The 23019-nt window shown below is 41.0% G+C and overlaps 1 protein-coding gene across 5 annotated transcripts in view; it reads right to left on the reverse strand.

Moving 5' to 3' along the window:
* Positions 1-23019, reverse strand: part of CYLD (CYLD lysine 63 deubiquitinase) — a 90538-nt gene that overhangs the window by 65334 nt on the left and 2185 nt on the right. For all 5 annotated transcript variants that reach the window (XR_010834592.1, XM_067004453.1, XM_048075366.2 and 2 more), the window contains exon 2: positions 5493-5660. The gene's annotated coding sequence lies outside the window, so the exon portion shown is untranslated. The remainder of the gene's footprint in view (positions 1-5492; positions 5661-23019) is intronic.

Consider the following 23019-nt stretch of genomic DNA (forward strand, 5'->3'; position numbering starts at 1 on the left):
TCCTGATTTTAAACCTCATGATTTCTGTGGCCTACCCATTTTTGAATGCTCAGGCTTATTGAAACTTTAAATTCACTCAGAGACTTTTGGTGTCATATACAAGATTTAATTATGTGCTATGACTTATGACTGAGTGTACGACACCTGTTCAAGTGTCACGTGTAGTATACCAATAGTGATGCAAGACAAAAATTATATTCATGTACTTCATTGCATACAACAAGCAAGATAGACATTAAAAAAAGTTATAACCAAGTTTTCAGTTTGGTTGTAAGTTTGCATCTGAGCAGAGAACACTAATGCTGTCACAGAAAACTCATTTATTGGATAAATTCTTTAGCTGGAGAAAAACTGCACCTGAAAATGTCAGCATCTGTAAATAACTGCAACATTAGCCCATCTAGAAAGTTTAATGTTGAGACATGTCACAGATTATGTTTGTAAGATTTTTATTGTAGTTGGTAGTAAAAGAAAGGCTTAAAGTCTTTATATCTTCCCTCATACTTTGGGAAATAGTCCTGAACCCTAGGAAGAATGTAGAGACTTCCTCAGGACACCTTACAGTTCTGAATTTAACATGGTGTATTTGTGATACAGTTCTTAAAAGAGAGACTTGCCTTCATTGTTGCCTAAGTTAAGACAACAAAGCAAGATCAATAAACATTTGGGGCATTTTGCCTCTGTGAGAATCAGTCTGTGTAACTTTGAGGAAGAATAAACGCCCCAAATGTAGATGAATCCATTTTCAGTTTCTTTTCTGATGCAAAAATATGGTAAAAATATGCTGTGATTACGTTTTTGTTTTTCAGACTGCCAGGAAATACCTTGCAGATATCATGATTAGCTCCACCTGTGTACACCGATTTTTGATTATTTTTTTTTTAATCAACACCTGTAGCCAAAAGACTTGAAACTGCCCCTACAGACTTTGCAGACTTTTGTCCAAACTGCTCAGTAGCATTCTCAAGTCTAATATGCTGGGGAATATCCACAGATCAGAATAACCTGAACGATGAATATTGTAATTATGTTACTTAGAACATATTTCACAGAAAACATTGAGACCATTTGTTAAGCCTCCTGTTTTTGTATGTGACAAGTCCAAGATACATCAAGGTACACCTGTAAGGGGTTAAAACGTCTGTGGGTGTTTTGCATGGCAGAGTAAGGAAATGTTTCTTCAGTATATTCTGAAATGCTTCAAGACTGTCTCAAACTCTACCCTTAGGATGAAAAAAAAAAAAAAAAAGGAAAAGAAAGAAATTAAGAGTTATTTTTAGTTAAGAAAAACAGAACAAATATGTCTTCATTGCTCCCTCCTTACTGGTAGGCTTGGAAAGATGATGAGGCAATAAATTCAGCATTAACCTCAGCTGCATGTGTCTCTTCCAACTGCAAAAGAATTGTCTATATTAGCCTGTATAAGATTAATACATAGGGTCAGATTATCACATCCTCATGAGCAACACCGCCAAAATAACAGGACATTATGTGGAGCATGGACTAATACTCTGTGTAAGAGAAAATGCACCTCACTTTTTCAAAGCAGTGGGAATTAAGGGTTTGTGGAAAATAGACCTTTAATCTCTCAGTGCTAGTATGCCAATGCAGCACAGACTGAGCACATGCTAAACTTCAGGGAATATTCATCAGCTGCTCACCATTTTTCCTGCATCAGGAGCTCTTCCAGTTTTTATGCCCTTCTCAGTTCATAGACTGTTCTCAGGTTGCTCTTCTAAGTTTTCCCAGATCTGCTGCTGATCACTAAGCTATGCAACAAGATGTTCCTTTGCAATTTTAGTTACTTTGACTTTTTCATAAATGAAGAGGTCATGAACTGCTCTAGAATGTGTCTGTGCCATGTCAGCTATTACTTCCCAGTCCTCTGAGGAACAGATAAAGCATTCAGTCAGGATTCTCAATAATTCCTACTCTTTTCACAGTATTGACTATTGGTGACCCGTTTCCTTTCATTTTCTAAATCCTGCTACAGGAATTTGAGCAGTGTGCTGATCCAAGAACAGGAAATACAGACAAAACTTTCGGATGCTGGGCCCCAGGTCTACAGCTAACGCTGAAACATAGTATGTACATACTTTAAAGTATGGTTCCCACGGATAAAATCAAGCATAGGTGTTTTTCCACCTTGCTTAAACAGTCTACAAAGTGTATTCAATAATATGAACCAAGTTAATGCAGGAATTTTTGGAAGATTACTTAAATTCTAAGACCACTGAGGACCTCAGAGAACAGGCACAAATTGAGTCCAAAGCATTTGCAGAAATCTCAGTGGATTTCGTTACTGGTAAAACCTCAGACCAGACAGAGATAATCTTACTTGGCTTTCAGCATCGAGCCATTAGAGGTAAGTGGTGATAACACTGTTCTGACTGAGCTTTTGTCTTGTAGAAAGGATACTTAACAGCACACAGTGTATCAAGCCTCACATAAATAAATGGTGTGATTCATTTAAATCAGAATTATTGCCACAAGCATCACGATGTGTAATTAATATCTTCTGGTATGCCTCATCTCATAATAGTTTTTATTCAACACAAAGGATCATTAGGAGTTGTATCATTCTGAAGAGAACGGTGCAACACAAATTCCTTCTGCTAAGATCTAGTTTAAGGATTTTCTACAGTAAGAAAACGAGGTATAAAATACTCATTACAATCCCTTAAAGTATGTTAATGAATGGTGATATTTATCTCAGTATGGCAAATACGTCTTAAAAGGTTTTGCTGAGAGACAGCTTTCTGAAGCTGGCACATGATGAGCCAGTGGACACATTTCTTCACTTTTGACACCACTATCGCACCCTACCACAGTCTGCCAAGTAGTATCCCCATCTGCATTAGTGTAAAACTGCAGAATACAATTAAATTATCTGTCATCACGTCAACGCACACACACAGATTCTCAGGCATCCTGTGTAAAACTATTTCCCTGGATATAGTGAAGGAAAATATATAGCTTTTGCTACACAAGCTGTAATATTAACATCTGAGGAAGTCAGTGCCAATTGAAATCAATGGAAATTGGATTTACCGCCAAGGATTTTTCCAGTGGGAAGAGCTTGAGCTGCCTGTCTGGGGTTTTCTGAGTTTGCTACGACACTAGGTGGCAGTAGTTGTTTTAGAAGTTTTTCTTTCTTTTTTAATTTTGATCCCTAAATAGAAGCGTGATAGCACACACAATAAGATCAGTGCTGATTCCACTGCTAGTTGATGAGGTGGGGAAATTTGTAGAGACTCGATACCAGAATAACATATAGCTTGAGAACCAAGACGAAGTTGCATCCAAACAGAGAGTGATGGCCAGTCCCAAGTTCTTGTTAAGAAACCTCTGGGAAGGACAACAAAAACCTGCTAAGAGTCATACAGTCTGTCATGGGAAGGTTTCTTCTAAGGCATTCCCAGAACTAGACCTGTCATTTCTTTCCCTTTCACGGTCAGTTACTACCTTATCAAGAGATTACAGGCTCTTTTATCACATGTGGGAATAATACTGAAAGTTGTTTTTTTTTCTTCTTTTCATATTTGGAGATATGTTATCTTAAGACATGAAGAAGTATGTACATTAATACTGAACTGAAAGTCTACTTTCTACATTGCATACAATGGGACATTTCTTAATTAACTTTCAGAAAAAGGAACATGATGTATTCCCATCACATCCTCTATCCAATAAATAAATAATAAAACAATTATTTTTCTTTTAGAAATTTTAGCCCACCAAATGCTTCCAGTATTAAGCAAAATTGATTCAAATAGCAATACCTCATGAAACAGTGTACAAATATTTTCAAAATTCCTACACTTTGATTATGTAAAACCAAAAATTGAAAACATGCCAGTCAGGTCTAAAAACTCAGAAGTATTCTAAAAATATAATACATTTCAGTTTATTTTGTGCCTGATACTTTCCAATCCTATAAAAGTATATATAATCAAGTTTTTCTCCATATCCATTTTTATAAAATGAGGTGCTTACTTTTTTATGAAAACTAAGATTTTCACCTAATCATTTGAGTCAAAGAACTGAAGTATTAACAAAATGTTGTGAGGTTTGCATTTAATTTGCTAGAGTTGGCAGTGCTGCATTTCAGGAACTGCAGAGATCATGCGTATCAGCTGGGATACAACAACACTCTATAACTTTTCTGTGCAGCAATAGAAGCAAGTAATGGCTAGGTCAGCAAAGGGGGGTTTAACAATGATATTATCCATGTTGAAATCTGATCAAGAGGTCCCTACCTTTAGAAAAAGTATAGAGATCATCGTATTCAAAAGCATAGCACACCTTCACCAGCTGAGTTCCTCCTGGGGTCACACTGGGACGTTGGCTGAGAGCAAGTACTAGCTTAGAACTAAGGTCTTTCTTAAAGACTCTTTGAACACTTACTCTAAATAATGAAAGCATCTGTAGTCACAGCACAAAATGTTCTGGCTAAAATGGGGGTACATCTCTCTGGAAAATTTCACTTTTGAAACCTTTTCCATGTCCTGGAAGAACTGACCAGTTAGGACAGTGCTGAGGTTCACATCATCTCTGTGGAGAACAACAGCACTACTAGATTTCTAGTAAATGTGGAATTTCTGGCCAGAGTTCATACAGCATTTTCATTTCTCTGATCCCAATGTTATTTGCCATCAGACCAGATATTTGAACTAATCTATCCTAATCTAGTTCTTGCATTCTTCTGTTTTCAAAGAAAATGCACATTGATTTTTTTTGTCTTCAGACTGACAATGACACTGTGCAGACTAATAGTGATACAGTTATGAACTCCAGCTGTCTTTGGTAAGGAAAAGCCATTAACATTGGCTTTCCCTTTATCCTTTTCTTTTCTATCTATTTGCTTGTTAGCTGAACTTTCTATGTACCTCTTGAAACCCACTGTAATAATTCATACTGATTGCAAAAGACATACTAGAAGAAAAGGCTGCAAAGCCACTTATTTGTAGTTATCTCAGTTGTTTATCTTAACCAATAAACCGCTGACTGCTCACTGCAAATGTTTCTGCTTATAGGAGATATGCAGTGGGCTGATACTTAACTCACTTTAGCTTCTGTTGCCACCAGTCTTTTAGTGCAATAGCTAAAATGGTACACAATTCCCTAGCTCAGACAGGCCACAGCACAAGTGATGCACCATGTCTCAGAAGTGGAGTGGTGCCTGGGTTGTTCTGAAACACTCCCTGACGGACCACCTAGCACATGTCATTGGTATCACCTCTGAAGCACTTGGTGACTACTCCTCTCGCTGTTGTGGCTGCAGATGGTCAGAGGAAATACATTGCCACATCTCTAGGCTTTGTCCATCATAGCTAGTGTATGTTAAAGGAGATGGTGAAAGGGGAAGAAAGTGACAAGAGTGTGTATATACGTGGGACAGAAATGCTTAGCTTAGGGGCTACTCCAATTTCTGTTGACAACTCTGTTCTTTCTAAGGTAGTACCCTGGGCTTTCCCCTGTTTCTTTTTTACCTTTAAAGTGCTCATTGTGATGTCCTTCCTCGATCAGGATGACAATGTGTGCTGTGTGTCTTGTGCTCCAAGGGTTCAGCTGCCAGCCACAGATCGAAGCTCTTCCTGGCATTTCCCAAACAGCCCTGTGGTGAGTGCAGTGTGCTGCAGGACAGGTTCTGTATTCATCTGCAAGATCACAACACATAACAATTGAGAATGCTGAGTAAGCAGAATTTGGATGTTAAAAACATTTCATCTGTGCTTCTCCCTCATCTCTTGACAAGCACTACTAGCTACCTACAGACACTATTCTCTCCTAAACCCAAATGGGAATTTTGTCCTTCATATACCCTCAGTTTTGAGCTGCCTGTCCCAGCACAAAGCTAAGCCAGTCTGTGTAAAGATACCCTCCCCATAGCCCTCACACACTGTGAAGGAGACAAGTAAATACAACATGCAGCGGAGTGCACAGTCATACAGATCAATACTGTCATTGCTTCTCTTTATTCCCTGCCTGTCTCCATCCATCTGCTTTCTCGTCTTAGAAATGGCAGCTTTTGGCAAATGGACTGGCTTTTTGTTCTTTTTTTGAATTAGATCTGGGGTTACTAGCCCACAATTAGAGTTCCTACACACTGTAGTACCCCAGGTGACAAGCAGCAGCCCAGAGAAGCACAGACAGGTATGCACACCGAACGCCTGCCTGGTACTGGTACGTGGCATTGGTGGTTGTGCAGAGGCCCCTGCAAGGCCTGTGAAGCACTGCAGCTTCATCCAACAAGATAAGGATGCAAGTAGAATGCAAGAAATGCAAGTCTACAGCAAAGGGATAAATTTGGACACGTGGAGAATGTTTAATATAAATAAAACAAACTGCATGAATCAAATATTTAGTTTTTGAAATGCTAGCTGTTCCAGAAGTAAAAAATCTAAACCATTATCCCTGAGATAAGCATCACGAACTATATTTATATTTCCCCCTAGGTTTTATTTTGTGTTCGTTAATATATACAACATTTTCATTTTCAAAAATACTTCATGAGCCACATACTCTCTTTGTGTACTTTTATGGAGTTGTTATTAGAGTTGGATGAAATTGCATTTGCATTCAAGACAGAACTCAACTCACTATAATCATGCCTAATTTGTTGGAGCACTGAGTATTTAAATCAGATTATTATGATGTTTACGGCTTCCACAACCCCCAAATTGCATAATAATTGTCATGTCATGCAATTTATAGCTACGCAGACTCTGCATGAAGACTGGCAGGACCATTGTGTATATTATTAGTGGAACATTTGTGAATCTGAAGAAATTATAAGGAATCCAAAAGAAAGCTGAGGAGCAGATTCTTAGTAGCATGCATACTGCGTGGCTTAAAGTAAACTCACTCCATTGCACTACTGAAAACGTGCAGTCTCTCCTGCCATTTGAGCTCCTGGAGGAAGGCTTCAGCTGACATGTTCAGAGGTTCATGTGGTCCGTAGCCCCAGAGTAAATAAAGACTGAGGAAAGTTGAAATATTCTGCAAATATGCTTTCTTCAAATATTAGGCATATTTACTTCCTCAAATTTATTCCTGATATCAAGCAAAACAAATGGATTGCTATGTATCCACCAAAGAAAGAAGCTACTAAGTAATCCGGCAGGAACTTCCATGCTGCTTGAGTTTTAGCTCTGCTTCCTCCGTAAAGCAGCTCTATGTGAAATTCAGTGGCTGAATAGCAGTGCTGTAAGCAAAGACATGACACAGAAAGAAATGCACCTTGATGATTTTATAGCACTTAGCACAGTGTGGTAATGCTTCATGAGTAAGTTTGTAGATGCCACTAAAAAATCACTGAGAACAGTACTTTCTCATTAAGAGGGGGAAGGGAAAACAAAAGGTAAGACAATGATGTTTTCTGTCTCCAGACTCTAATTCTCACTATTAGAAAACGCAGAGTTGCTAGAACTGTGGTGGTGATGCCACTGCTAAAATTCTCTTTGAGAAAGCTGTGAGAAATGCTCCATTTTCCAGTTCTCAAACGCAGATGCCCTCCACAGTGCAAGAGCTGCCACTCACTTCCCGGCCAGTGGTAACTCCATGTTCTACTCTTTTAACTGAGTAATGGCAAATTAGTGGGGAAGAAAAATGAAGGCACTGTACTGATCAAAGAGGATTTTTTGCAAAAGGCATGTGTGGTTGGTTATTAACTGAAACACAATGTCAGTGGTTCTTTTTAAACAGGAAGCGGATTCTTTTGTTGCTTATGGAAAGGCTGGCGGAAATTTGCACAGCCTTTGAAAAGTGTCATTTTGGAACATCGGCTTTGTGGGATCGCAAGCACGCTGCTGGCAGGGAGACAGGGCGGTGGCAGAAGGACTTCCCTGTGGCTTGTAAGGAAATCGATTATGAGTAAACCCCTGGACGGAGACAGGTTCTGCAGTACCTACGTGATGTGGCAACCATGTGGGCCGATGAGCCGAAAAACAGGTGGTCGGCAGCAACTGCCAAATCACCATCTTGACCTCATCAATAGCCAATAAAGAAATAGAGCAGAAACAAGTTACAGATGGCAAACAACTAAATAAAAAGATATTACGCTGCCAAGAGGAGCTCTTCTGAGGAGTAAATTGGCCCTAATACCAGCAATTCTGACTAAGAAAAAGAAATGAAATGGTTTGCCTAATTTACTCTATGTGTTCAGAGCAGGAGTATGATTCCTATGCCCTATCATTCAAAAGAGAAATAGTTTAAAGTGCTTAGATGGTCAATGGTTATCAACAAGGCAAATATTTTTAAAGATGTAAAGATATTTTCCCTTCTAGAAAACACAGCCAGGAAGCCAGAAAAAGAAATAGATCCTGGTGATTAGTTTATTCTAAAAAAAAATGGAGAGTGGTAGAAACATAAATTACAAATCAGTTAAAAATTACTGTAACAATCGAAAATGCAGGAAAGTCAAATTTTTGCACATGTTTTTAGAATTGAAATAATTCAAGTTGAAACATGCGTGCCAAAGATTCAAAATGTAATATAATCTGTGGGACTGAGCAGCATTGGGATATATTACAGGAAAAATGTGCAAGATAAATGAAGCACAACAACTAAAGTATCCAAAGCTCTTGTGAACCGTGTTAAATAATCAACATGGATGTGGTGGACAGTGATCGAAGGAGAGGGATAAAACATTAGGTTAATAACAGCCATTTACAAAATGGCAGAGATTAACCACACAGTTGTGATTATTTTTACAAGTGAGAAAAGAAAGATGGGAGCTAACGAAGAAGGTGGCAACTATAGAGTTATGATCATGTTGCCTTGCTGGAATTTATTTGTCAAGTTGCTCTTTCTAAACCAGCAATCCAGGCAGAAAAGGAGTGAAGAACTGTAGGATTTTGTGCATCCACAAAGCCTTAGGGTAGCTACCTCGAACAGCAAATGGGAGCAACATCCAATGATATTTCCAGGTGCTAAGGCACAAATACCAGCTCTGGGAAAGTATCCTTAAATCTAAACTCAATTCTAACTACAACGCACAAGATAACAGATATTCAGAATTGCTTCATGCATAGAAAAGGAGATGGCGAAAGGCAGTCGGTCTGACCGGGCTCCATCCAGCCCGGCGCTGTACAAGCACGCACTGCTAACAAGGAACAGCCACACGGTGGGCGTCAGTGCGAGCTGCCACCACGGCACCGCTGCAGCTCTCCCTCGGCACTCAGTGATGCGGTGACAAACCTACAGCACTCCCAAAACCGAGCTCAGCCACTGCAGGAGGCCATTGCTGCGTGAAGCCACCTCGCAGCCACCAGGCCAGCTTGTGAGCAATGCCGCTGGCCTGCCTGGGCTTAGTCTGGGCTGGTGCCGTGCGGGTGGACTTCGTGACTGATAGCTGCTCTAAAGCACACAAACAACTCCCTGCAGCATAGCATCTCTGGTTCCAGGATGCCTCTCTCTCTCAAACACTCGCATGCTCAAAAGTTCTCTGGTTTTCTTTTGAAAACAGGTAACTATTTATTTAAGGTTATTATTAAACTTCAAGTTTCAGCAAACATTTAAAACACAGTATGCTGTAGAAGTTCATATAAACTGCACCTGTAAGTGACATCTTTGCAATAGTCTCGTACATACGAGGCTCAAAGCTATTTCTTGCCAGCAGCAGTGATCCACAGACTTAGATGTTGTTAAAAAGCTTACAATATCAGCAGGGCAACTGCTGCCTCCATTAGAAACATGATACTAAGATGCTGATTAATACCAGGAGGGGGCTTTAATCAGCCAAAGCCATATGCTATTTAACTTAAGATGAAAGTACAAACGATAATCATTATTTCAGAAAGGATGTATTTAAAAGAAGAGCAGAACAGCAAGTGGCATCTTTTTATCATTAGAGCTTCTTCATGCAGCCCCTTTTTTTCTAATGCTTTATAAGCTTTTATGAACATCTGGATCATTTCTTCATTATATAGGCTTCCAATATCATTATGTTTGATGTAGCATTTTTAGTGGAGCTATGCTAAACTCCTAAATATACAATTAATTCCTATTAATTATAGTTTTCAAACTGGTAAAATTATCCATCATTAACTTAATCACTTGTATTTTATCTTAAAATTGTATTCACTCTTTTATAATCCCTACATCTAAAGCCATTTCTTCCCTAGGCTTTGTGTGATGTTTTGCATGCTGTTTGTATAAAGGTTTGCCAGCCATTTTCAACTGCTTGTAGAGCTGAAGCTGTCAGCAGCAGACCATTTTAAAATAGAACCTAATACAGCTTAGTTGTTTTACCAAGGACTGCTTCAGAGAGAAGGGGGGAAAAAAAGAATGGAATTTGGATCTGTAAAGGGCAAGACTTCATTAGATCTGATGAAACTTTAGTGTTATGTTCCCTACATCAATGGGAGGAGGATGGGAAACCTTAAAAAGGGGAGAGTAAGGTAAGAGAGCTATTCACTGTCTTCCACTCCATGTGGCAATAATTCAGCATGAATAGAGCTGAATGATTTGGAAGTCTGCATCCACTGTACATGAAGAATTAGGAGCATCTCTAATACCAAGTTACAACACATCTAAAGAAAAAAAAAAAAGAAACTTTTTAAAGCTTTTTCTGAACACTCTGGCCTCACTTTAGGTTTATTCTGTGGCTTAACCTGGAACTTAAATTATAACACCTTCACTGAATGCCTCCCCCAGTCTCCAAGCCTAGAGTTGGATCTGTTTCCTTTTCTTTGATATGACATTTGCAGAATAAAAGGAGAAGCAATCAGAGGGTTAAAAGCACCAGTACTGACCTGCTTGGTTCTTGTCAGCCTGCTTTCAGACACTGGAAATCAGAAATGGTGCAGGGAGCCAGAACCGCTGTTAGTACTGATGAGACATAAGTATCAACTTTGTGGGATGTGGTGTATCCACTATGCAATAATCCAGTTGTTATCATTGTCAGATTTTTAGTTCTCAGCACTCCTCCTCGTTGCAGAAATACCTGGAGTGGGTGGTCAGGCTTAGCTATTGTTTTCAAGTCAAGGTCTACTTAAGCCTCTTTAATCTTCTCAGATTGCTCCAGGGCTCTTTCCACCCTGAGCCAACGACCCTCCACAGAGCAACAGAGCAGGGTAAATCGGAGTTAGGTATGTGCCGATACAGCATGGAGTCCCTGCAGCACTGCTCTCCATCCTGCTAACCCCAAGTTCCCAGGCAGCACATTTTTGGTGAGACCCAAGGCCCACAGAAAGCTGTCCACCTTCTGCACTTGTACCCTGTCACAGCCCAGAGCACACCGCTGGTGCCTGGTTTGTACACACCCCGAGCAATGAAACCTCTGCAAAAGACAATTCTCGTCAAAGTCCATTGCTCTGAGCAGGTATTTTCTAATTCCATCATGCTTCTCCTCTCTTGCAACTTTTTCTCTGCTGAACCTGAAGGAACTTAAATGACATTCACATGCATCTTCTTTTCACAGGAAATGTAGTATCATCCTGGTTTTGTCATACAGGATGACAGAGCACCTCCTCTGCTTGAATTTACCAGAGAACTGTTAAACACATCAAGAGCATGAAGACCTCTGATTCTCACAAATAAGGCTGTCTGATCCTTGTCTTTGTTTCACTGACATTCCATGATAGCATACACTTTCCGTAATTTACCTTAAATTTGTTTATTTAATTGTCTCCTATAATTTCAGAGACCTCTAGTCACAGCTCCAGATGGCCCCTTCTTCTATTGGGTTCTTTGAAGGATTCTCCTCTTTATTCATGATACCATGTGATATCAAACTTTGGACTCACAATTCCTTAAAGTAATACATTTTACTTACAGTTCCAGCTGCCTGAGTATCACAGAACCATGTGTTCCTGCTCTGCTCGTCTCCCAGACTCCCATTTTGGGAGGCAAACATACTTAAAAAATACAGTTCCCAGTGCCTCAGATTACAAGGAGGCTGATTCTACATCACTCCCCCTCTCTTCCATCACATGCTGGAAAAATCTTCTTGCTTCTGTCAAAAAAAAACAAAACAAAACAAAACAAACCAGCCTGACTGACACTGGAAATTCATGTTCCAAGAGAGAGACTGAGCAGGAGCTAAAGTTTGTTTTATTCCTTCTGTGGTGAGACAAGGTTGTCGTTGGTTTTGAAAACTTGTGGCAGCATGAGAGACCCAGCAGCAAAGCTGCTCCTGCTGGGGGTGGAATCCTTTGGTCTGTTTTAATCACTACTCAATTTCCTTCCAGCTCCTGCCCCTCCCTTGGTTCTGCTCTCATTTTCGCTCCCCTCCTCTAAATGGAAATTTTCAAAAAATCAGACTCAGGCGTCCGACCCACAGCTCACCTCCAGGTGTGCCACAATATGCCTGCTCGTCACAGGGGCTGCTTTTGCTCTGGAGGGCAAAGCTTTTGCCTTTGATCACGCCAGATGTATTTTCTCCTCATAATAAACTGAAAATTACAATCATCCCTTTTGGTCTCCGACAGCTCATTTGCCCATTATTTCTTCAGTAAGGCATACAATGAATACTCGGGTAAAAAGCTACACAGCCTAATGCAGTTTTAAACCAAAATTCAGAACGAGTGAAAATGAACTGTCTCTCCTCAAGTAAGTTAGCTGCCAGGTGCTCCAAGATCAAGACTGCAACATCCAGATCCAACAAGGCTGGAACTTGTGGTTTCCTTCAGAAGTTTCTAAATCAGGCTAACAAAGATGGCCCACAGCTGACTCCTCCTGGTCCTGCATAATGTAGGTACCTCTCATTTGCAAATCACTCCTGAGTGAACACAGAGAGCAGAATGCTCCCAGTTGCTTCTAGGCGCTATGGAAGACATTCACGTGGCCCCTGTATGAATTTATTCTGGAAAAGATTGCAGCTGCTTCAAGAATGTAAGAAATGCTGGATTAGGCCTGTGGTGCACCTAGGCCAGATTTCTGTCTCCAGCAATAGAGATGTAATCTTCAAATCCAGCCCTTTATCTCCTGTCTTTTAACCAGTTTTCAGACATTAAAATAATCTGTCTGCCAATCTCATGGCAACTCAATTTCTTCAACAATCTTTTGTGTGAAACCTTGTAAAGAGCTTTTTGAAAATCCCAGCCTTGATGTCCACTGGATCTCCTTTATCCACATGCGTATGGACAGCTCATTGAACTGCAGGGGGTTAGGGGCAGGATTTCCCCTTCCAGAAGCTCCATGCCCAGCACAGCACACTTCTCAATGAGCTCGCTGATCTTTGGATTCCCTCTGGAGTTCATTTTGTATTTCACTTACATCCCAATGAAGTAAGCTCAGACACAGGCACCCAGATGGAGTAGCACAATCCCTGACATTCAGTGGGTTCAGTCCATTTAGTGGTGCAAAGGGTGTCAAAATTTTGCAGGTCCACCAAGCCATACGATATAAACCCAGAGCCTTGTGCCTTCCCTGCTGCCCCAAAACAGCCCCTCTTGAAGATTATTATTTTTTTTTCCCTCTGACAAGGATCTCCAGAACTAATACACAAAGCCTTTAACAGATTAAGGTGCCTGGCTCCTAGTGGTCCCATTGCTTCCAGAAGGGGCTGAGGATTGAGAGGTCCAGAGGCTGCTCACAGGATAAATAAATAAACCAGCCAATTTTTGGTCAAGAGCAGCAAGGACTAAGAGGCTCCTTTAGTACTAAGAGGTCTTGAGCTGGAGTCCCAGCTCTGCCTCTGACAGGCTGTGGGGCCCTGGAAATTCTTCCCATATCCATTGCCCTCTGCACTTACCTTGTCTGCTTAGCTTGTGATCTCTTAATGACAGTGATTGGCATGAGACATTTGTCCAGTGCCAGTAAAACAGGAGTCACAGCACAGCCTGGGTTAGGACCCTGAAGTGCTACTCCAGTAACAACGTGCGCTCTCCTCTGGCATTGCAGTAAGCCGTATCTGCATTACAACATCCACCTGCTTTGGTGGGTGTTATGTAAACATCTGGTACACATAAATGTCCCTGTGTCTTTCTGCATGTAAATGTAACGCTTTGAAGACTCGTCTTATTGGGACCAGTCATTGCTTGTTAAGTGCTGTCAGATTTTTCAGCACCATAGGGGGGAGAGGTGGACCCATGGAGCCTTACAGCGCGAGCAGGGCAGCATACCATTTGGAGGCAACGTGCAGCAGGAGCTGGCTCACTTCAAAGTGCTCCACGGGAGCTGACTGCACTGGAGGTTGTGGCAGGTTCTCAAGGAGCTGGCAAAGGGGACAGTGCTTGGGCACTCAACTAACAGGAGTTTTTGAGCACGCAGGGAGCAAGGCATGAGGCTGTGCTAAACAAGGAAGGAGGCAGAAAGACAGGAGGGTGTGAAGCAGACAAAAAGAACGTGAGGAGGGACAGAAAAAAAACAGAGATATCCTCTGGGGGAGGGACACTACAGATCAAAGCTCTTAAGGCTAAAAAATTAAAATTGCTATAAAGGGATTAAACTGATGGAAAACAGTGGGGGGTGGAAAAGTTGAGGCTTTGCATGCCACATACTTTCTAGTGTTCAGCATCTCATATGTATCAGAAAATTTAAGAAAGACCCTTTTGAGAGTCCCCCTTTCTCCCCATTACAGAGACACCTGACTCCCCGTGACAAGGTACGGGCGAAAGGCAGCCCTGAACTTCAGAGCTGGAGCACGACAGGACCGTGATTCTGTAATGGATCTGTCCTCACACAAGTGAGGCTGAATAGAGCTTTTAGGCCCAACTACAACATAAATGATACAAAAAACCATCATCATCACTACTGGAAGCTGATGCAGTGTGGTGCCCCGTTGAAGAGTACTGCAGTCCCACAGCCTGAGAGAGACAGACAGAGAATACAGCTTGAACAAATTAATCTAGTGGTTCTTCTGTCTTTTCAAGATACAAATGCCAAGATCACCCTTTCCCTGCCAGTCCTATTTCAATCCCTCTGTCTGGAAAAGCTGAACTGAGAAAGGATCATAACAAAACGAGGTGATTAAGCCTCCTAGAACAAACACAGTTCCTTCCGCACAAGTGCTGAGGGGTAAAACTTTCTTGCTTCCAAAGTCTTTTGAGAGTCCTGAAATTCTTTTCTTCTGTGTTGCATTTTGAAGTTGCTCCCCACGAATATCCTTGTCAGACAATACTAACTCTCCACCTACTGACTGTCAGTAGTTTTCACAGAGCTGACATTTAAAAGACTCAGAGCTTGAAAGCTAATCTCTCTTCTCAAAAGTTATATTTCCCAGCAAATATTTGGATATCTACCAGACAAATAAAGCAAATGTGGATGTCTCTTTGTAACAGCTCAACCACAAAGTTTAAAGACTGTAGAAGAGTAGGATTTAATTTGACTGAAAATATACTTGAGAAAAACTGCTGTCAGTTTCAGCCCAGAGTTATATTAACTGGATATTTTTTTTAAAAAACACACAAAAAAATCTAAATTAAAAATTCACTGTTGTAAATGCAATACTAAGGTTGATGCAGTCATCTGCTGGAGCCACAGTGACGATGAAGAGTGGATTCAGTACATCAGCAATTTATCATGGCTTGCAGCAAAGAAAATACCTACAACGCCAATGAGAGGTGTGATGACTGTGTTCAGACTACCAAGTTATCCTGGATACAGCCAGCCTGGGTACAGCTGAGTGTTTTTACAACAGCAATGACCTGAGTATGCTCAGATTCTCAGGGCTTTACAGGCTGTGTTAAATTCTGCGCTGCAACAGCTTCCCTGCCACGAGAACCAGAGCTAGGTAAAGCCAGCTTGAGGGTATGTGGGATCCCCTCGCAGCAACAGAAATACAATGAAGTCCTTGAAAATGTTTTGGTTTTCTTTTTTTTAGAACTGCCCAATCCCATTGCACTTCAAATTAAGCCTAAATTTTAAATGGCAACAAGAGGCCTTGTCCATGAAGATCTCAGATGTTGTGTACCAGTTTAGCACAAGACACATTACTTCAGCTGCTCCTATTGTTATGGATAGCCTGTTCTTCCTAACAAGTCAGATTATTAAAAAAAAAAAAAAATTCTTCCTCTGTGCGGCTTCAAGTAAACTTGAAAGCACAAGATTTAATTAGCAAATTTTGGGAGAGCATCATGCAAGAGTAAAGAAGCCAACCTCTATCTTTCTGTTCCAAACACAACCATTTTAGTTCTGCTCCTGTGCTCACGACTGCACAAGATTCTTCCGTTCTTGCTCCCACAACTTGTTCAAACCCCAAAACAAGGTCCTGGAGCTTCAGGAGTAGAGAGCTCAGTGAGGCTCCACCTGTGCACAGTGGTCTTTAGTAGGAATTTTTCCAAGAGCTCTCCAAAGTGTAGTGCAGCTGCACATTATCCCCAGGGAAGCTTCCCCATCCTTGAATTTTCCAAGGTATTTCTTAATGTACATGAGATCCACAAGTTGATGGTGAAAGTCAAAAACAAACAGACAAAAAAAACCCTCCTGTTTCCCTGGATCCCTGTGGAAAGCCATTCCTCAACCATCACACACCAAATATCCAGTCATGTCTATTTCCCCACAAATATTTCTCATCCTAATGGGCAAGACTCATTTCAGTGTCATACAGGTTAACACACACAAAGGGAGCCTGACTATGTCTGAACTTGCCATTAGCTAGATACACCTAACACAACAGGCACCTCTAGCAGGGTTTCTATGCCCTGTTAATCAATAAGAACTATTTTGCAGCCTCAGCCTAGTGGAGAGATGGCAATATCAAGACATTGATCCATTTCAGACTCAAATCCTTCAGCACTGTCTTGGCACAGAAGATGACTGCCACAGCGCCCCAGCTCCCGTCACAGCCCCCGGGTGCTCCTTTTCCAGGGTGCACTTGCTCTGCGAGTAAATCCAACAAAGTGCACGTGGTTTAGCAAGCCAGCCTTTACACCAGCATCAGGAACAATGAACTAGAAACAAAGTCAGTGCCAGTAGCAGCACAATACAGCAGTAACACAGCCTTCTACAGCTAAGTTTCTAGTGATATCATGAGACGTTCTGGGACTGAAAAATATGGGGTTTGGGTCCAGAAGGTATCTCTCCCTTCATCCCCAAACTGCTTAGCTTCCCCAAGTGACAACCACTGTGTTACCTACTACCAGGTAACCTAGTTATCACTACTAGGTTATGATACCTCTGGATCTTAGGGGAGAACTGAGTTAAATTATTGACACTTTTCTTTATTTAATGCAACTTCTGCGAGTGTTGAGACACAAGACACCACAAAGCAACCACTATAAACTTCCAAACTATACTGTGCTCTTTTGTACTTTCCCCTCAGTTGTTTTTCCTGGTTAACGCTGTACCTTCTGAAAATTGCACATTACCAAACTAAGAGCAGTGGGTGGCACATTTATGATTGTTAAGTAAAACCACTGAAAGACCCCTCATTTCTTATAAAACAACAAGGATTTTTACAGAATTCCTGTCTTGGTTCCACTCTTTAAAAAAAAATAAAAAATCCACTTTTTCTTAATCTCTTAAACTTGGGCTAAGCAGAGTTTTGAGGTTTGCAGAGCTGTTCTCCAGCTGAGTGTTTCCTTTTAGATATGCACACCTCCTTGTTGGACATTCATTATCAAACCTTGTGTTTGCCTTTTATCTACAAGTCCTCTTCAGTGTTCAGCATAAACTACATGGACACCTTGCAGATTGACATTTCTTCATTCATGCTTTACCTTAAACAGCATGCGAAGACATCAAAGAAGAGGAGCTGACTTTGATGTTACAAAATGAAAAACGCCTCATGATTTGCCAAGACCTGGGGAACTTGTAGTTTGCTCTTTTTCCCTTAAAGAAAAACTACTACTTTCCCCCTGCATATGTGAAAATCTTTGCCTTTTTCACTGAACTTGTATAAATGTTTTGTTCCCTGTAAGAAAAACAAACAAGCTACATCTTGTTCCAGCCCAATAAACACAGGCCCCAGTGCCCAAACTATGGTGGCTTGGAGGAACACGCACACTTTATGTAAGAGCATATTTGTTTTGCACCTGTGACTTTTACACACTCAGGTGTGATGACCCCCCCACACCAACACTGATAATCACAGTGCACGTGTTGTGTTTTTCACTCACAGGTCACCGAGAGGGATTTAGAAACGCTTGCTTATTCCTGTGCTGTAGATGAGGAAACCATGCAGCAAGTGAAGTTATTTGGGCCAGCCGTGATAGCAAATAGCCAGCACTACGACAAAGCTTTCCTGGTTCCCATGTGAGTATCGACTCGGCAGCTCGCTCTGGCCATGAAATAAAGAGCAGTGGTGCTCAGCACCTTAACAGCCACAAAAAGTGCTGGCAGCCCATGGGGCAGCCAGTCATCCTTACCTGAAGGTGCTGTGCACCACGATAGGAACGGATTGACTTGCTTCGTTAGTTGTGTTCCTGTTGTTTTGAATGCTATTCAGGGCAGTTTTCTTTGCAAGCTTTGTTTCATTGCTTGAAGTGAAGAACTGCCCTGTCCTTATAAGGACAGTAGGAATGTGCATAATTAGTCCAAGGCTAGAGAATAGAGGCATTCAAAATGAACATTTGTTATTGATTTCCCAGACTGCAGTGGAACTGAGAAGAATATCACGAGAGGAAAAGATAGGTAATTAAATGTGACTTGTTAGAATGCTGCCTAGCTAGGTCATTGCATATGTATTATTCGGCTGCACTGCTTCAATGTAAAGTGCACAGTTCCTCTCCCTGGTATAAAATCCTTTGATTAACCAGCCTCCGTTTGCTGGTGGAAGGGGCCAGCCCTTTTGTTGTTTCACTGCCGGCAGTGTTGCTTGTGCCATTTCTTTAAGACTCTTCATCAGATGTGGTTTGTCAGGAACATGCTTAGACTGTAAGTCAGAATAGAGCTCATTTTCTTTGATGTGCGTTTGTAATGTGCCTGCTCCGAAAGGAGGGGAATAAACTTTGGTCACGCTGTTAATCTGCAGGAACTACATTTTAAGCAACTTGATGTGAGTGGACTTGGCACATACTGTAGTGTCAGCTACTCCTTTCAAACAGAACTTTATCAATAATTGGTGCCAACACAAGAACTCATGTCAAACATTTACCATAATAGATTCAGCAGGAATGTGCTTAGCCCCAACCTTCTGCTGTAGAGAGACCTTTTATTTTCAGTTTAGGGTCGGAAATTTTCCAAAACAAGATGCATAGCTACTTCACCTCTTTTCTTGCTGTATCACGGTTAAAGACCAGCACGGATATGACCAGTTTGACCATTTGGCTCCAGCATTTCAGGTTCTGCGCTCAAGATTTTTATCCTTGAGCAAGTATTTTGCATACCAAGGAAGTCTGAAAGTGAAAGGGTTATATTTCCTTGAAGGTCCACTTGAATGACTGCAAGAGGAGAGCCAAAATGGTAATCAGATCCCTATGAGATCATATTGAAAGCAGCCATGCCTATTTCAGAGTTTTCTGATGTTGCAGGGGTCTGTAAAACATTTAATCACTGGAGTTCCAATAAGTTGAGATTTGTTGTGAGTGCTGTAGAGAGCACTTGCCTGAGATAAAATGCTGCCTGGTAATGCTCTTATGGCTACATGAGCCAGAATGCAATCGAATATCCATGGTGATTTAGCCTTGCATCGTCATCCCAGAGAGGGGGCTGCAGGATTTTCACAGCTACATAGAAGTGGATTAATGTAACTACTCATTACAATTCATGGGAGACCTGATCCAGCTTCTGTTAAAGTCAAAGTAAAGATGCTGTTTGAATTTCTTGGGCATCTGGACAGTGGTTTGTGTGTCCCATCCTGTAACTGCCCTCCACTACCATAGGAGCATGCCCAGGTTTCTCTGTTACCCAGGTGGCAGGTATATGCATGTTGGTCTGCCCTCATTACCCAGTGGAGGACAGGTGATTGTAATTCTGTCAGACAAGGAGGCATTGGTACAGGAGGTTTAATGGCTAAACCTCCTCTACCTTGCTTTTATTTTATTTTAACCTGTGAAGTTCTGACTGACATAGAAAATTAAGTTTGGCAGAAACTACGTTGATGTCCACCTCTGAAATAAGCAAAAGAGTGGGGTTTTGAAGATGGCTCTTCAAAAACTCACAGATGTGATTGCATGCGTATGAAACCAAAGTTGCTTAGCTAACAACATACTATCTCATCTGACTCAGAGTTTGCAGGAGACAAGAGAAAATCCATGTTAGCCTATATTCTTTAAAGAGCAAACAACCATTATCCAGTTAAGCCTGCACCAAACAAACCTTTTATTAGGCCTAGCTTTTGAGAAGGCCCTTCTCCACTAATGGGTATGGCTTGCAGCTTACTTTGAAAGGTTCAGAAACCAAGCTAAAAACGAACCAAGATTAAAGAGCAAATTACTCACACAGGTCAATCCAAATGACCCCTTCCAGTTTCTTGCAATAATCCAAACCTGTAGACTGTCTAAAGACCTCATAACGCTGGAGAAATCTAAAAGGTAGTTTATGTCTCTCAAGTGGTTAAAAAAAACAAAAACAAAAACACAAACATCTGAATCCATTTTATGCTACAGTTTCTAGCTTTGCTACCACTGCCCAGAAGCAGAACAAGCAAGTTTGTAGGTACCAAGGTTAAAAGATGGTTCAGCATATGGTTTATTTGTTCTTTCTACCTACACAATCAAAACCAATATATATTGGTTTAAAAAAAAAAGAGTGAGACAATGTGTTTAAAAATGCATCTTTTTGTAGTGTAGTCTAGACTTTTTAACAACTGAATAGGAAATATTACCTACTTACTTAATTACTTGCTGGACTACTATACCCAATCAAATAAAATGGATGCCTCTGATCAAAGAGCACAGTTTTCAGAGGTGGCTCTTGAAATACTTCAGGTTTGGAAACGGAAGCCTCAGACCGTCAGTCCTTTCCCCTTGTCTGACAGGCACTTACTGAATAACAGAAGAGGTGTTCCAGCAGATATTTTGAGTGTCAGGAAAAAGAAAAAAAAAAAAACCTCATGAATTAATGTGATTTTGGGGAGAATTATATTGCCTAAAAATACCATTGTTAGTACAATTTTTTTTATTATTTTTATTTTTTTTTGACAGATTTGGCAGATTTATGCAGCACCTTCTGACAGTATGAAGTTGTGTGTGTGACTTAACCTTTTTATTTCTGCCTTTTGGAGTTCAGTCTCTGTCACTGTTGCCCTCTGCATTGAACTCCTCTGTAGACTCAATGCTCCTGACACTCATTGTTATTCTACTCTCTGCTTTCAACATTATCCCAGTGAGATTCCCTCCTTGTCAAAGCACTGACTCAGTACCTCAGAGGACTGTCTGATGATCTCTAAGACATGTATGAATCCTTCTGGTCTCACTATTATTTATTAGCTGGCTAAGAATGCCAAGATATAAAACGTTTAACACAAAAAATGGTCACAACATTATTTATCACTTATGTGGTAGTAATAGAAATATCACAACAATTTAGTGCTCTGCTGTGTGTTACTGATAGTGGTTCAGCAGCACCCCCTGCCCCACTAGCACCCAAGTACCATACTACAGCACCTTTTCCAGGCTGCCTATCAGATGTTTTTGAGGAAAATTGTATAGAGGCACAAGGACTAACCAGGTGAAGCGCTGCATGCTTCCTTTGGTCTCCAGGCCAAACAGTGAAAAGCACAAAAGCACACCATCTATAAAGCCATATTTATCCTCCTTTTTTCTTAAACCCCAAATAAACCCTGGTCAAGTCACAAATCACCATAAATATTCCCATTAGGCATTACCCTATTCTTAAAGAAATAGTTGTCAGTACCAACTCGGATGCAGGAAGCCCTTTCTAGTTTTGTAAAACTGTGTAGCAGCAGAGTAGAGATGGAAAGGTAAAGGGAGCAGATTAGTTTCTCCAGCAGCAGTTACACCCACTTAAGGTGCCTACATCCCAACACAAGCTATGCCTTCGGCTGCCACAGCAGTACACTGCTGTTCCAGTGTCAACGCGTCCAGGCTAGGGGACTTGCCCTGTCTGAATGGGCCTCACTTCCAGGCATGGTGTCAGCCAGCTCCAGGACTTTCCAGAACACAATACAGCCATGAACAAAAGCAGAAGACTAAAGACGGTACAGTCAATAAGGGTAACAAGAATAATCAGAATTAAATAGCAAGAGCCATCATCAGACTGACACCCAGGATGATGGACTGGGAGTTTTGGAAAGGACAGGATCACCCATTTGCTGCAGGCCTTAAGACAAGCTCTGACAGTGCTGAGGAGCTTTGGGAAGCAACTTCTCAATGCTGAAGTTTTTATTCCATCCTTTAAAGGCATGCAGCACTGGCTCCTGTCAAAACTGGAACTCTACACCAAAGTACCTGCTGGCATTGCCTATTTTGGTAATATTTACTTAGTGCAGATTTGGGACTTTGTGAGGCACCACAATCTCTGGAAGTTTCATAAATAAACCCGTTCATTACTAGCTTAATTAGCTGATCTCATATAGTTGGAAATCCTGGTTAAGGACAGTGGTCTGTTCCCTCCTCAGTGGCAGATAAACAAGCATTACAAAGCAGTGACCCAACCACTTCCATCAAATCTTTCCAACATCTTTGGAACTTTCCAGAAAACAAGGAGTATGTTGCATTTTTTGTTTGGCACTACAGCTGTAGTATGTAGCACCCCTGTAACATCAGACTGACATTTGTCTTGCCCCAGTTGCAGGTATAGTTGCAGTTAAGGGAGAAAATGAGTTCTCGTATCATTAGAGACGAAAGTGCTATCACGCTGAACTATCACACCACTCAATCTAAAAACAATGTCTACAGACAAGACTCCTTACCTGAAGAGCTCAGAAGTAGGAACTAGATGTGTAAATGCCTTCAGCAAGTGGCAAAAAAGAAGGGGAAAAAAATCAATCTACAAATCAATCAGCAAATTACAGCTGACAGTCTTACTGCTAATTGAACTAATACTATATCATACAAAATGATTAAGGACTTAACTGGGTCTAACACCCTATCACTAGAGATATGAAACTCATGGCAATCATGATAAAATACATGAGCAATTTAAGCTCTTACTGTAAAGAATAGCTGTCATTTTATTTTATTTATCAACAGCACAGCAGCCATCTTGACAGTATGTTCTGTATGCTAC

The sequence above is a fragment of the Anser cygnoides genome, chromosome 12, assembly GCF_040182565.1.
Source record: "Anser cygnoides isolate HZ-2024a breed goose chromosome 12, Taihu_goose_T2T_genome, whole genome shotgun sequence".
Classification (NCBI taxonomy): domain Eukaryota; kingdom Metazoa; phylum Chordata; class Aves; order Anseriformes; family Anatidae; genus Anser; species Anser cygnoides.